This window comes from Pelecanus crispus, chromosome Z (genome assembly GCF_030463565.1).
Source record: "Pelecanus crispus isolate bPelCri1 chromosome Z, bPelCri1.pri, whole genome shotgun sequence".
NCBI classification, from domain to species: Eukaryota; Metazoa; Chordata; class Aves; order Pelecaniformes; family Pelecanidae; genus Pelecanus; species Pelecanus crispus.
The window spans coordinates 53,559,929-53,575,530 of NC_134676.1; positions in this window are offsets into that span (position 1 = coordinate 53,559,929).

Here is a 15,602-nt window from a genome sequence, read left to right on the forward strand (position 1 = left end):
AGACAGCACAGGCAGTAGGTAGCATCAAAAAATGTCATTCTTTATAGAGAGCTAAAGTTCCAAGAAATTACACAATTTAAGGCCATACAGAAAACCCGTGGATGCACTGGGAATCAAAGCCAGATCTCCACAGTTCAGCCCCCGCTTTGCTTTAACTGCCAGAATATCCTTTGTTCTCCCCAACCAACCTTCACCTTAGCTGGCAACAGAAGGACCTCCCATCACATCCTAAGGCATGCTACTAATTAGCATCCAGCACAACAGTGGTGCTGGATTCCCATGCAACTCACCCCCACTTCATATTTCCTTTAGTAGTCCCAGGAATTATTTTTACACTTGCACACACATTATCCAAATATAGAAAGTCACAACTGACTTCAACCTCCCCCTGGTGTATTTTCATTACCTGGGTTCAGACACTACCTGTTTCAGCTGAAGATAAGCTTTCTGTCACATGTATCCTGGTTTTGCAGTGTTTTTAATGGGGAGGGAAAAGAAACATTAGAGCAAGAATGCCACTGCAGCACCACAGCCTACGTGAGATCCTGCAGAGGCACAGATTTAGTCTGCTTTTCTCTTCCACCCTGCCTTTCTACTAAAAAGCCCTTAGTAAAACTAGAAAAGCTGGAAAACATTCCTGCTTCTCTTCAGGATGCCCAGAGAGCTGTCACCAGGTACCATTGGCATCAATAGCCAAGGAGAAAGACAATCTCCTATGTGCTCAGTAAGTCTCAGCACATCTCAGGCTAGACACAGGTGATAGGAAATCCTGTTTCAGCTGGCTAGAAAAGACCTCTGTGTTACTCCGTTTCTGCAATGAGCTATTTTCACTGCTCTCTCTCTGGAAGCACATTGTGCTCTCATCGAGAAAAGGCAATGCTGACCTGCCTAGAAGGATGAACCCTGCCCACATGGCTTGGGTACACCATGGCAGCAGTCCACTCTCCAACTGGCAGCAAACAAGCAGATTGCCAGCCATTTATAACAGATGGATTTAGTGCCCAGACACTACTTTCTGAGAGCAAACCTGAGGGCGGGGGGGTGGGGGGGGGTGGGGGTGGGGGAAGATGGGTGTGAAGGCCATTAAATAAGCAAATTCTATAAATAAAAAACAGAAGCTTGGGGACTGGAAGAAATCAGATAGGGTGATCAATTTTGGGTACTGGGAGGCCTTGAAACCATCTAGCATGTTTCTTTTTATTTTAAAGGAGGACATGGTATGGAAACTTAAAGCTTCCTTTACTGGATCTCTATTAAGGGCAGAGAGCAAGGAGGTAGCAGTACTTGGTATTTAGTTTGGGGTGATTTGTACTGCCAGTCCCCTTTTGAAAGGGCTACTGGGGTTCACAGTTCTTTGGTGTGCAAGAAAGAGAAGAGATAAAGGCCAATCTTTGCAAATATTTTCTATTACTTTTTCCTTTCACCACTAAGTCTTCCACAACTTGAATTAATTCAATTTCCCTGGCATCCTGGTCAAAACCACTGTGTTTCAAGGAAAATTCATATCAAACCCACGCCAAAATTATACATTTCAGTGTTTTTGGTACAAATTGGACTAGACTGAGTTGGCCCAACAGATTAACCAATAGAAAGAAACTTAAAACATTAAGTACTTAAGAATGTGCAGTCCTCAGGGAATTAAACCCAGATGATTTTCATGTATGTTTTCTGAGTTTTTTTCAGTAGAAATGGTTTAAAGAAGAATTTAATTTACCCTGTGAATTAAAAGTACAACTTCAAATACACATTAGTGTGTCAGTATAGAGAACTTCTTTGAATTCATATTTCCGTTGTGAGGATGTTCAGAAGTTCCCCCTAAAGAAAACCACTGACCTGAGCAGAATGCTTCCTTAATACAGTTTTGCATAAAGTTCAGGAGTACCTTCTATTTACTCCTCATACCCTTTAACACACACTTCAGTATGTAAAAGGGCTCAGCTTAGTCCACAGCATTTTTTCACTCTCAATTCAAAATGCAACACTTCCTTGGTTCTCCATGGGCACACTGCAAATGGCCAGACCCTTGCCTGAGGAACAAGCCCGCTTCCACAGACAAAAACCTAACCTCTGCATTCACAGCACAAATGATCAGACATCCTGAAGAAGACCAGAAGGATCTTCCCCTCAGCTGAAAGACAACAGCAGCCTCAAGTCTCTCAAGACAGACATCCAAGCTTTGTCCAGTAACAGCAAGGTGACAAAGCAAGTGGCTGCATGCCATACAAGATGAACTGAAAGGATATGCCTTTCCCACCCAGCCAAACCCTCTTGCACACCTTGCAGATACACAAAATCTTTTTTACTCTTGTCTGCTCCCTCATTCCTTTATTTGTTCTGCAAATTTATCTCTCAGACCTATAAACGCTCTTAATATCACTCCTATCTTGGTGTGCTGTGTTGATGGGAAAGGTCTTCATTTTCTCACAGATTAAACATGAAGACTAAGCACCAGGGCATATACTGAATCAATTAATAAAGTAGCTAGTTACCGGAAGACACAAGGACAAGGATGTTGGTGCTGCTTATTCTGCATTCCTTTACTCCTCTTGGTTTTGTTGGCATATAAGTTGTGTCTCTCCACAGTCACACATTGCTTATTTGTACCTCAGCTACTCTGTGAAACCTTCTTTATGTTGAATCAGTCCTTTACTTCTGTTGCTAAAATCTAACTATCATTCTTTAAGCTTTTAATATCTTCATTTCATGCAACAAAAGACTTAAGAAGCCTTCAAGACAGAACTTCTGATCCAGAAGCAAATCCTTGTTTAGTTCCCCATAACAAATAACAATACTTCTCTGTAGACTTCCACTCTGCAGAAACAGAGCAACACCACAGAGCTGGTCCAAAACTTCAGCAGTCATGCTGCTCCTCTTGCTTTGACTTCTCATTGTTAAACATCCCAGAAGAGTGTATCAAAGCTCTGTACAGACATACATAATAGATGTCATCCACTCTGGATGGGTAGGGATTGTGCATCCTCCCAAAGGTAGGATCGTTTGCTACATTCAGGGAAGAAGTAGCCATGGCAGTTTTAGACATTACTTCTCTTAACAGTTGTCCATCCCAGTGTCCTGATCATGAGACACATTTTGTCACAGGGATGAAGCAATGTGTGACTCTGCCTACCATGTTTCCAACATAGCCCTGTAAGCAATGATCCCACAAGTGGTTTTACTACCTCCGCCTATCATGGCCTCACCCAGCAGCAGGCACAAGAACAGCACATTTTAGATGGAAAAGCTCAGTGCATAAGATAGAGGTCTTGCTGTCCTCAAGCTGGCTGTGAAATGAGACATAATAAGTGACTAGGCATAAAACTTGCAGAATAACAGATGATATCTCATCTGGCCTAAAGCTTGCTGGTACAAAGTCAGCCTGTCAAAGCAGTTTGTTCCACCTCAATCCAGAAGAGTGAGTTTATACAAAAGAAAAGTGACTGTGTCTCTTGGAATCACAGTATTTCTAACAATGTTCTTGGAGCTTTAAAGCCAAGTTTAGGGTACAGCTGTACCATAGCCTTACTGCAAATAAACCTTGCTCATACAAAGGTTGAGGCTCAGATACAATTTGTGCCTCCATCCATCAAATACGTGATACATTAACAAATGCAACAAGACCCCCAGAACCAGCCCTCCAGAGGCCTAACCAGCCATATGGACATTTGCAATTGCATCAGCCATTTCCCAGGCATAGTCTAAGCTGTGAAACTCTTGGTGTAAATGATACCAGAAACACACCAAAAAAAAAAAAAGACTGTAGATCAGGGTACTGTGGTTGGGAAAGTCATTATCCTCGGCCTGTAATCTTCCATTGCAAATAATTCTCCAGCCACCAGTGCCTTCAAATCAGAATGGGCTGTCTGTCAAAAAGACATGCACAGTTCAATTCACTCAGCCTTGTTCAATTACAGATTACAGAGCTGAACTGGAGGAAGTTTTACAGCCTGTTGTTATGCAGTTATAAAGAACCCTCCTGGTCTTATAGCTGCATGAATGTTTCAAACATTCCAAAAGGTAATGAAATCAAAAAAGCATTCTGAATACTACTTTGCTGAAGGAAATCTAAATCATTACAGATGTATCAGTGTACCGGGAGATTCCCAGTTTTAAATAATTCAGGGTCAGCAGGCCACAGAAGTGAAAGAAATTAAGCTCGTAAGGAAAATGAGACATAAAAGAAATTGCTGTAATTACTGAAAAGACATTTTTTGACTAGTCAGTTCTACGTATGTAAAATATGTTGCTCCTAGTAACAGAAAAGCAAACATCCTCCAGAGATTGTAACTGCAGTTTGGGTGGGATTTTTAAAAGCACTTAAGGTACTCTGAAACCCAATTTCCACTGACTTCCAGGTGTGTTTGAAAATCTCCACACTTGTGTCCCACTCTTCCTTCCCAGATCACCATTTTCCATCCCAGAACAGAGCCCTCAGCACAACACTGCAACTCAGTTTGAAGGAGGATTTCAATAGAAGAGAGTTCAGGCAGTCTGTGCCTTGAAAATGACAATAAGGTCACCTTCCTCAGCTAAATAACTCCACCACCACCACCAATAAAAAGAACATAGTAATATCTGGCAGATTCCAGCAGCTCAGTCCTGAGCCAGTACTGTTTCACACAAAATATTGGCTTATTTGTGAATAAAGTGTTTTCCAACCTATTCTGTAGCAGGTCATTATCAGGGTATCACAGAGGTGTAAACTTTCAGTTCATGACACCCACAAGAAATTTTGCATATCAAATAGCAAGATAAAATTGTACTCAATAAAGTTTTGTGCATAGATTGCATAAATGGCATTTCAGCAATGCTTATAAAATCATTACTTCTGAAATTTTGTGTCATGGATATTATACTTTCTGTATATGTGGCAGAAAAGTTGCTCAACCAAAAAAGTTTCACAGTGGATTTTAATGGGCAAAACAACCAGACAAAAGAAGCCAGACACTGAAAAGCAACTTCTCAGTGCAAACATCAATGCTAGGAAGCCACAGGAGCAGATAAACCAATGTGCAAACTAAAGCAACATCTGACACAGAAGTTCTGGAAGCAAAATGCCTCTGAAAAAAACAAAACACTTTTTAAATCGAACATAAGTTGCAGGCAAATGTGTCAACCTTATTTCCTTGCCTTATCCAGAAGAAAGTCCACAAAATCAATAACTAGGGTCTGTAACCACCTAGCTGCATTGAAAAGATGAAAGTTTTTGGCATCCTTCACACAAAGGATTTTCCCTGATACTGGTTAATGTTAGAGCTAAAAATCAGTAAGCAGAGGGATCTCTTTTGCCTTTAGAGAAAATTTTAATTTTACAGCATGTGAGAGTGAAATCATTTTCTATCGTAGAGCTTCCTGCATACAAAATATCTCTAACAATTTCCTTCCAGCCAACAGGTTTCTATCTTCCAATTAAAAGTGATCTCACATACACTTTTCGAAGAAAAAAGCTGCTTTCTACATAGGGATATACATACAGTCTTCATATTTCAGTATGTACACCAGGAAGCCGGCCTTCTTTAGCTGCCTCTTATTCAGCTGGGGTGGAAGAGTCCCAGATTCCAAAAATCAGAATTATTTTGGTTTTGGTCAGGAGGAACATTAATTTCTCTATCGGCTTCAGCCACCAGCATCTGATGGGAACTGTAGCTGGTGCATATTAAGTTCTTACTCTTCCCTATGTGCTAGCCACCTGCCAGACCCCTCTTTCCATCTCTCAGGACCTCACAATGTCCTGGGCAGCTGAGCCAAGCAGAGGCAGCCTGGCTGGGGGCCTGGACCATGAGGAGGGGCAGAACACAAAGTAATTGAACTGTAGTCTTCTGATGCGCAACCACAGCTTCAGTGTTCTCGTATCACACCATCCCAATGGGAAAAGTTTGGATTTCATTTCCCTGGCTACTGATGAAGGGGTGGAAATACCACAGCTTTCATATTGCAAAGTAAGGTTACTTTAGAAAAAGCCACTTTGGCAAGAACCCAGCTTTACATGTACCTTACTGTAGGCATACCTGTTGCAAACTCAAAGGTCTCATCTTACCATGTCTGACATTGTGCACATGCCCACTGACCTCTACTCCAGTCTTCAGAGGGGGACTAACAATTTTCACTAGAAAATCATTCTCAAGAAAGGTTTAAAAAAACCTTTGTAATGATTTATATCAGCCACAAATCTAGCTGAGTGATCATCTTGCCAGAATGAGAAAATGTTCAACACAAGCAAGAATGGTAAAACCAAACTTCAGGCAATTTCACCTGCCACATTTTCTTCCTTTGAAAAGGAAAATGCATATTAAATCAACGACAACAAATTGTTATCATAAAGCTTTTTAAACATGTTAAATTAATGAAAATACCATTCTTCAGCTTTGACACTACATTGTGTTTTTTAGCATATTTTATATGGTTTTCCAACTCAGTGATTTTCAACTGGTTTAAAACATTTTTCATTTCCCTGTGGTTCCACTAAGACTGAAAGAGTAGAGAAGGATGGGGAAAAGTAAAAGTTACCCTTCTCTTTTTTGCTGCCTTCTTTTTAAATAAGAATGAAAAACATTCCCATTCCAGGGGTTGAATGGAAACTGAGACTTCATGTCAATGTATTCAATTTCCTGATCTGAATCACATATTTCACTCAAACACTGCAACTACAAAAAAGTTCACTGAAGTGATTTCCTAACAAACATCTCATCATATGTCCCTTTAAAAAAAAAATCATGTTTTCTGTGCAATGTGCCTACTTCAGTCTTCCTCCTGCTTGCCATTTCAAGATTGCAAAATACTGGCTTCCTCATCCCCCGAAATTATTGTTACATGCCACAGGAGTATAAGGTAGGGATCAAAGAGTATCTTTGGTAGAGTTTAGTCAAACAAGTGTAAGGATGCTAGCACAGAACTGTCCCAAAGCAAACTTAATGCTGCTTAGACCTAGCAAGCATTTCAGACAGCAAATGAATGGCTGCTAATAGAAAATTGTTATTTAACATCAACTGTTGCTATCAAAACAAGAGAAACAGGTTGTGGTCTTTTGGTAGCATCACGTTTGGTAACCTGCAAAGATTTGCCCAAAAGCGCCAGTATTCCCTGAGCACACTTGCTTCACTCCAGCAGTTCATGGATGTTTGCAAACTTTCTTCTCACAGCTTCTTTGAGGTACAGCTTTTGCTATATTTATGGATGACTTCTCAAATGAACAAGCTGAAGCACAGAGAGTAGAAGGGTCACATTTTTTCCAAAGCTGATTTTCAAGTGAAAGCAGATAAAGGCAGGATGAGGAAAGGGTTCATGCTGTGGTTCATCCAGATATCTCAAGTCAAGTTCAGTCTGGACAGTTAGTTTCAAAACAGGAAAGGCAGGATGAAACTGCTCCTGTTAGAATTTGCTGTGAGGCATTTGCAGTTCAAAGTTGCTGTTTTGGCAAACAAAGGCATCTATGTCCCAAGAATAAATTAAAAAAAAAAAAATTAAAAATTTAAAAAAATTAACAAGCTTGCTATAGCCATTTACAGTGGTCTTGAGCCACAACCATTTTCTAGCTTTACTAAGATCAAGGAAATGGGTAACATTTAAAAATGCCAGCTCTGAAGGGAAGACCTGGATCTTTCCTGGATCTCTGTTCTTGCTTTATGTATGCTGGGACTTGGTTCTTCATGAACTGCTCTGAGAGAGAACAGGGAATAAGCTGTTTTCATTTTTGAATTTATATAAAAAACAAGAAGTGAATTCTAGATGACACAAGGCAATCTGGGCTGAGGCCACAAAAGTCAGCCCTTCACAGAATCTCATCCCCAGAAAGACATATGAATGCTTTATGAACATGGGATGAACTGCAGTAGGAGAAATTACACAAGTGCCTCTGAAACACTTTCATGTCTCTCACTGCAGACCAGGATTTATCCCTTGCTCCAGTTCCTTTCTACATGTAACTCTGCACATCCCTGTAGACTAGACTTCTATGAGACAGGTACTGCCAACAATGGAAAGATAGGTGTAATAGACAGGCCACTGGAGTGCAAGGTAGACTCTCAATAAACTCTTCTGCATCCCCAGAAAAAGCTCTATGTCCCTAAACCCAAAGTAATTAATATTGTAAAACTTTGGCACAGAAACATGTAACACAGTGGAAAAAAAAACCTAAGACTTTGGGGTCACTAAAACAAGATAAATTGTAATAATAAGTATCTATTGTACAGGAACTGCATGGACAACCTCCACTTTTTCTCATATAGTTAAACATGTACAAAAATACACAAACTCAAACACCTATCATTCCTTACAAAGTTTTTAAGAAGCATAATTTCTTTTGTCCACATTAAGATGGAAACACAAATAGGAAGCAGATTATTTATCATCTGATTTTCTCACTTGGTCTCATTAGCAAAACAAAACTGATCATACTGCACACAAAACTAGGAAATAGTGTGTAAGTAAATCATATTGTAAAGAAACTTGAATACATATAATCCATCCAGGTTATTCAGTCTGTTCCAAAAATATTTTAACAGCTCCCCTCTACAGTCCCCATCCAATACATTCATTGGTGCAAAAATCCAAAAGTAAAGAGAATCTGACATTAAAATTCCCTGTAAAACAGTAATTTTAAAAACTGTTCTCATGGTACTATCGAACACAACAATAAACACAGCAATTTGTTCAGCATTAGATAACAAATAGTGGTTTAGAAAATGTGTATTTGTTGGAAACAAAGTATTTTGAAAACAGCTTGTCATATATCTTACCAAAACCATACTGAGTTGTAAAGGAGACTTACTTGCTGCAGAAGTGTCTGACATTTAAAAAACCCAATTTAATCTTTGTTGACTTTGTAAGGCAGATTTGTTAAAACATGTCTGCTTTCTTCCCACTGAAGTACGAATGGGCAACCAAGACAACCTAAGGTAAGACAGTCTGAGCTCATCTGGGATTCTGGAAATGCAAGATGAAGCCAACAGCAAACACCTCATTGACTTCAATAGAAGTGGAACTTCTCCCTGATCTGAGTTTGCAGCTTAAGCACTGAGTAAAAAGACCACCTCAAGTATGTCACTTCATGTTGTTAAGCCCCCCATTCTATGTCCACACACTGCATCCCACCAGTTCAAGCTGCATTTTCACAGCTGGAAATCTGCTGTCTGTGCTAGCACTGTGCGATGTTGGAGTTTGCTGCAACATGCATAGTACATGGGCACCCAAAGGAAACTACCTGATAATTAGTTTCAACCATTGTGACCCACCTTCCTAGTCTTTTCCTCCAGTTCTGCTAAAGAGCTGTGTTTATGTAATGTGCTAAGGGTTACCAACATTTTTAAGACAATATTATCCATTATTGTGTAAAATAGCGATAAATTATTATTCTTTGACATGGCCTTCAAGTGTGTTAATATTCCTAGGAAAAACACAGGAAAAGGGTGTCTGTCTCCTGTAATTTGTCATCATACGATGTTCAGAAAGGAAGGCTGCAAGACACTATTTCTTCACAGCACAGGAGACTGTGGCCTAGAGATCACAAGAGATTTTGGGAGAATGAAGATTGAAGCAGTTTCCCTTTCAGAGCACAAAAGAATGAAGCAGTGTGATTTATGGCTAAAATATCAAAAATTATGCCCCTTCCCCAGAAGAGCCCAGTACATATCTTACTGAAATTGGTTGATACCTCCATTAACATCCATAGCTCAGGTATGAGGAAAATCAGACTTTTCACTGAACAAGTGAAAAATGTGTGACACAACCCTGGCAGCTTCCTGGCTCACTAAGCTGTGATGTCCTCAAGGTGAAGGCTCTCTAAATTAATGGGAAAGGAGAAAATGGAGAAGTCTTTGCATTTGCACTAACACAACACCCTGCTGCCACAGTTCTTTCATCCATGAAAGTCAGATCTGCCCCACACAAACTGAGAAATCAAAAACTGGAGAGATCTTGACATCTTAGTCTTCCTATATGTTTCTAAATGCCGCACTTTCACTCTAAGTTGTACCAACAGCAAGTTGGAGTGTTATCAGCCCAGGCTGGTACTGTTGTCAGCCTAACCAGCCGTGAATGTCTGACTATTTGTTCCTTACTGATATCCTATTATATTGGTATAATACAGGGCAACTTTTCTAATATTTACCTTGTTATCACCTATGTACATCTCTTGACTTCTTTGTTTGCCTTCCTCCTGGTAAATTTGTACAGCATTCCAGTGGCACTTAGCCCTTCCCCTGTGAAAGCACACCATGCTCCAGATGCGAGCATGCAGAGTACACCAGGACCTCAACCTGTCCCAGAGGAGCTCAGCAAATTTCACCATGGGCCCCTCATCCTCCCACCACAGCCCTAAGATAATACTTTCCTCATGATTTTTAAAGTCTCAAACATGTTTAAACATGGAGATCTCGCTCTGCCACAATACTTCTTTTAATAGCATACCACGGGCACGCATATGTTAGATGGCACAAAGCCCTCTGGGCTAACAGTGAAGTACCATGGGAATGGAGGGAGATAAACCTGCTGTGTCTCAACTGTACTATCTACAAGAAATGCTCCCTATCATGCACCACTCCACACCCAGCTTTCCTCTCAAAAGGAACTAGTTGGTTTGTTAAAATAAAAGAGCCTAAGAGTATGTTTACATTACATTTATATTAGTTACCAAGGGACTGGGACCCAGTAAAGTAACAGATAACCAGGTTATCTGATGGAGAGTTGTTAAACAAAATGTATGGCTATAAGGAGGATGTAACTGGTTCATGATTCATCATGACAATTTGTTTTTGAAGTCTTTCAGGATTCTGGTCTTCAACCCAGGAATCACAAAATTTTCCTGCCATCTTCAGCAGGTCAGCACTCTGATTCTGACATATTTTGGGGTAAACTGCAGAGCCGTGTATGGTGGAGGTGAAGTGGGAGAAGTATGGAGTTGTAATAGCTGCAGACAAAAACCAAAGCAACTAATTCTCCGCTATATACCATTTAGAACATTGTGTAAAATTAAAGAATGTCAATTACTGCTACTTCTGCACATTCACGTAGTAAAATGTGGCTGGATTAGCTGCATTCATTCAAAATACTGAATCATCTAATCACAAGTTGAGAGAGGAAGTATTAAAAAAAAGCCCTAAATTCAGACAGTTCTTGAGATCATTGGAATACATATTAGAGATGGATGATCCAATTCAGGAAAACTTTAAAAAAATCTTTTCAGTTTGAAGATTAGCTGATGATCTGAAAAACTTTTAAGACTCTAAGCCATACCACGAATTAGCATTTAATTTCAGCTGGGGGGACTGTGTCTATACATTGTTGGAATGTGGCCATTTACTGGCAGAGGGATTGGCAAAAGAAAACTAACTCTTGTGACACATCCAGTTTTGCTGCATCAGGGAAATCAGACAACACAGCTGAGCGCATGATTTTTGCTGCTGGTTAGAACTGACTTGTCACATGCTTGGTGTTCATCAATTGCTAACAGAGCTCCAGATACTTCTAAGACAAAATATTTGCTTTCTATAAAGAAGAATGAATGTTTATATTAACTATTATTTTCTTCTTTGATGGTCTGATTCAACAGCTCCCATTGAGGAGGCAGCTTAATTTGGTAAAGTACAATTCTGGGCCAATCTCCATGTGTTATTGGTCAGGAAAACTCATCAACATGTACCTAAGAGCTTCCTTTAAAGAATTCCTTTCTCAATCAAAGCCTCCAGGAATGAGGGAGCAGGGAGGTGCTGAGCACTATTGCAAACCCAACTGACTGGTCATGGGCTCAGCAAAGTCCAAAAGTATGTGTTCAGCTCCAAGCCTATTCAGCAGTCAAATCCTATTCATTCAAAGACTTAAGCAGGCAGAAAAAGGGTGGACTTGATTATATGTTGATGGTCAGGAACATAATTAAGTGGCTTTTGCTGAATTGTAGCCATAATCAGGTGTCTAAATAATCCGTCATCAATTTGGGGGGGTGGGGAAGGGTGGCAGGCCTTTGTCTTTTTGCCTGGTCCAGAAACACCACAAGGAATCCTGCAGTCGGATCACTCAGAGTTATTTCAACAGAGTATTTTAACTCCAGATTAACACACATTCACACAGTTAAGCAGTCACATCCGCAGACTTGGCCCTGTCCTATGCAGTGTCCCACGGAAAATGTTCAAAGCTCCCTCTGTCCCATCCTCCTGCAGCAATTTTACCCATCTTCTCAAATTCAGTGCCGCAAGCACAGACACAGCACAGGGCAGGTCCCTCTGCACCAAGGCAAAGGCAACACTTGGTGAAACATGGCTAGGAAACAGAGCCGCTATTCTGCTTCACCTTTTGTGTGTAACGCAGTTTTTTGGGAGCCAGGTGCTTTCAAAAAAAAATCTGGTCTTACTTTCGGTTCTCAGTTCATAAGGAGAGACACCACACCTTGAATAGGAATAAACTAATTTGCCACTAAAAAAAATGTCTTGTTCCCAGTTAACTTTATTGTAAGACAAATGTTTAGAGACATGGGCGGCTGTGGATTTGCAGATGCACTCAATACACATAGTGAATAAGAGTCTTGAAATGTTTGTTGGTTATGGATTCTTAAAGCCTTTTTTTTCTATATATTTTTATTAGTACTGTACCAGCTCCCTTCATGTCTACTAGAAACTGTCACATTTGGTGTTGCTGATGGTTTCTCTGATGTTCTGTGAAATTTCCATGCAAATAAATCTCATTCTGCTGATGTCGGTAAAGTTAAGCTTTAGACCAGAGATCTCTCAGAGCTCTGTCTTCAATAAAAAGGGGTAGAAGTGGAACTACTAATTTAGTTTCTTTAAAAGGCATGTATTTTCATGCACATTAATTCCATCTGTTTCTGAAATGTATGCCTTTCTTCAGTGTGTAATTTGATAAAACCCAAAGGAAAGCCTTGGAGCTCCAAACTTGAAGCAGAAAGGGAGAGAAAACGAACAAGACCAAGAGCATAACATGGCTGGGAACTTTACGAAAGAAAAAAAAATGTCACTATATTTTTAGAATGCAAAAACATTAACAAACCACTCAGAGGATCTTGCCACAAACTCTCCATGCATTTTTAAACCTCTAGGAAAAAAAGAAATTAATCCTGTAGGTCTGTAGTCTGGACACTTGCTGCAATCAGAAGGAGCCATAGGTCTATATTAATGAAATGCGTTCACCTTTACACAAAGTCATAGGTCCTCTTTTTTAAGTATGATATGTGTCCAGGCTATGCTAAGGCTACTTATAACATTTTTAGATTCATCTTTACTTCAGGGAGCTTTTATTTCAACACACTTCAAAAATATGATGTCTGTTTCTTGAAGTTAGAAAAGCTTTCAGATCTCAATGGCAGCATTACGCAAGCAGGAGCGTCATCAGTGTGGCTACACTTAGCTCCCTGCATTGCTTCCATGCTTTTGAATGATGTGTCTTTGAACAGCTCTGTGTAAAATACTCTGTGTGTCAGGATCCTAATTAATTTGGGCAGGTTGTTTTGAAAGCTTCAAACATCCCTACCCCAAATTTTTTCCACAGAGCACTGAAATCATTAACCATGACCACAATGTGGCTAGGCGGGATTGTGTTAAAGATCGACTGTTGCTATAAATTATTCCACAGATGCAAACAACTGGAACCCAAAATGGTGATATCTAATTAAAATATAGAAGCCTAAACATCACTTTAAGGATTGATCTGACTTCACAGACATTTATTTTGCTGTTTTCAGCAGAAAGTGGAAGATCTGTACACAAAATAGAAAATCTTCAAAGTGCACCAAGCAGGAGTCTGTAATTCACAATTTATATTACTTGGAAGATGTGCTGTGGTTTTGTAATTTTTCTATATATGGGGCCACAATTAGGGCTAAATATAAAAGCTACAACATTATTTTTATAGCACACTTTTTCTTCATAGCTGAGTTAAAAAAAAAAAATTGTCTTTACTTGTACTTGCTTCACGTGCATAGCAAAATAATTCTAAGGAATTACTAAGTTTCCTTCAGGTGGCTTGTTTGTTCACTCCTATGCAAAAATATGTGCTGGGAACCAAGATGAATCTAAGCATCTGGGCACTGGGACATGTATGGTAGGACCTCACAGTGTAAGCCCTTGGCATTCTGCTCTCTGCAGCTGCTGTTTTGTTCACTTGAGCAGCTTGATGCTCATCTGTTTTTCTTACTTGCCCTTTCTGCAAGGATGTGTCTTCTTGCTCTAGAGATCTTTTAAAAGCTTCTGCATCCCTCCCAGTGGCATCCTTCAGAAGGGATCTTCCTGCTCCCACTGGGGCACATGGACTCCTGAGATCACTTTTGCTGACATCTGACTGCTCACAGGTCAGGTACATTGGCAGGAGAAACTTCCTGTGGGGAAACAAATTAAAAGACAGTCAGTGTAACTGGATCTTCAAAAGATTGGTATTGATTTGCTTTGACATAAAACCCTCCTAACACCACTCTGATCACAGAGGAAACTAAAAAGGGGAATTGTTATATGTGGCCCACAGGAAGGATCTAACTTTAAAGTTGTACCACCATAACTGGCTGGGAAAATAGGAAGGGACATTTTGCTTAAACAGTCATCAGAAAAAAATCCTTGGATAACTACCAATAAAAATGTGTCCTTCACAGATAATGAAGTATTTTTCCTCCTAAACTAGGATTAACTATATCAACCCATGTTTTTTTACCCCAGCATTGTTTCATCCACACTTGGAGGAGGCTGGCAGCTTTAACGATATCAGCAATGCCTTAGATAAGGGCAAGTCCTTGCTGTAAGATTCAGGTCTTTTTGGTTATGTTACTCACAGATGTTGTTTGCAGGGAGAGCAGAGCCTGTTTATAGCTCAGTGACAAATACCTCTCTCTGTAGGCTCTTTAAAGGCAGAAATTTTGATCTGGTCTTTTAAATGTAAAGGGTGGCATTCCTGTGGGTGTTCACCTTTAGTCACTTTAACACATTTCACACACAATCTGCAATGCAATCTGACCCTTGTTGCAGCCTGGTGATGTGGATGGACTAAGGGACTGCCACAACACCTTCATTGTTTCCACGACAACAGACTGGATACCACAAACAGACAGGTCTGCAAAGTAACAAGTTTTGGTTTTCCAAGCAAGGCCTGCAAATGCAGCAAGAAATCACACACCTGTCCCTAGCAAAGGCAGCAGTAGAAATAAATCACCCATTTTATAATTCTTTTAGTGCCTACTGGGTGGCTACAAAATAAAGATCCTATTTTACATTGCATGTTTCCATTTCATTTGGAATTCATTTTTAACCAACCGTTCCCTGATGCCATCAGACTGATCTCCAGAATAGCAGTGGAAGAGGCTATTAAAAACTATTTTTCTCATGAAAACATGTGAATTTCTATCCTTCTTTTGCTATCCACCCTCAGAAGAAAGGATGTAATGAATTTCCTCTCTAATGCTTGAATGTCAGAAGTGAAGGAAAAAACTCATACTGAAAGATGATGTCACAGCCTCTATCTAAGTGGAAATTTCCTCCTTACTTCTCCCCTTTCTGAACAACAGGCACACACTCATGTAAATCATATCAGCCAACATTAAGATCCCACAGAATTTCCTATGGTCAATTCATTTGGAAGATACCATTCTAACTGTCTTATGTTGAAATTGTTGGGTTGGC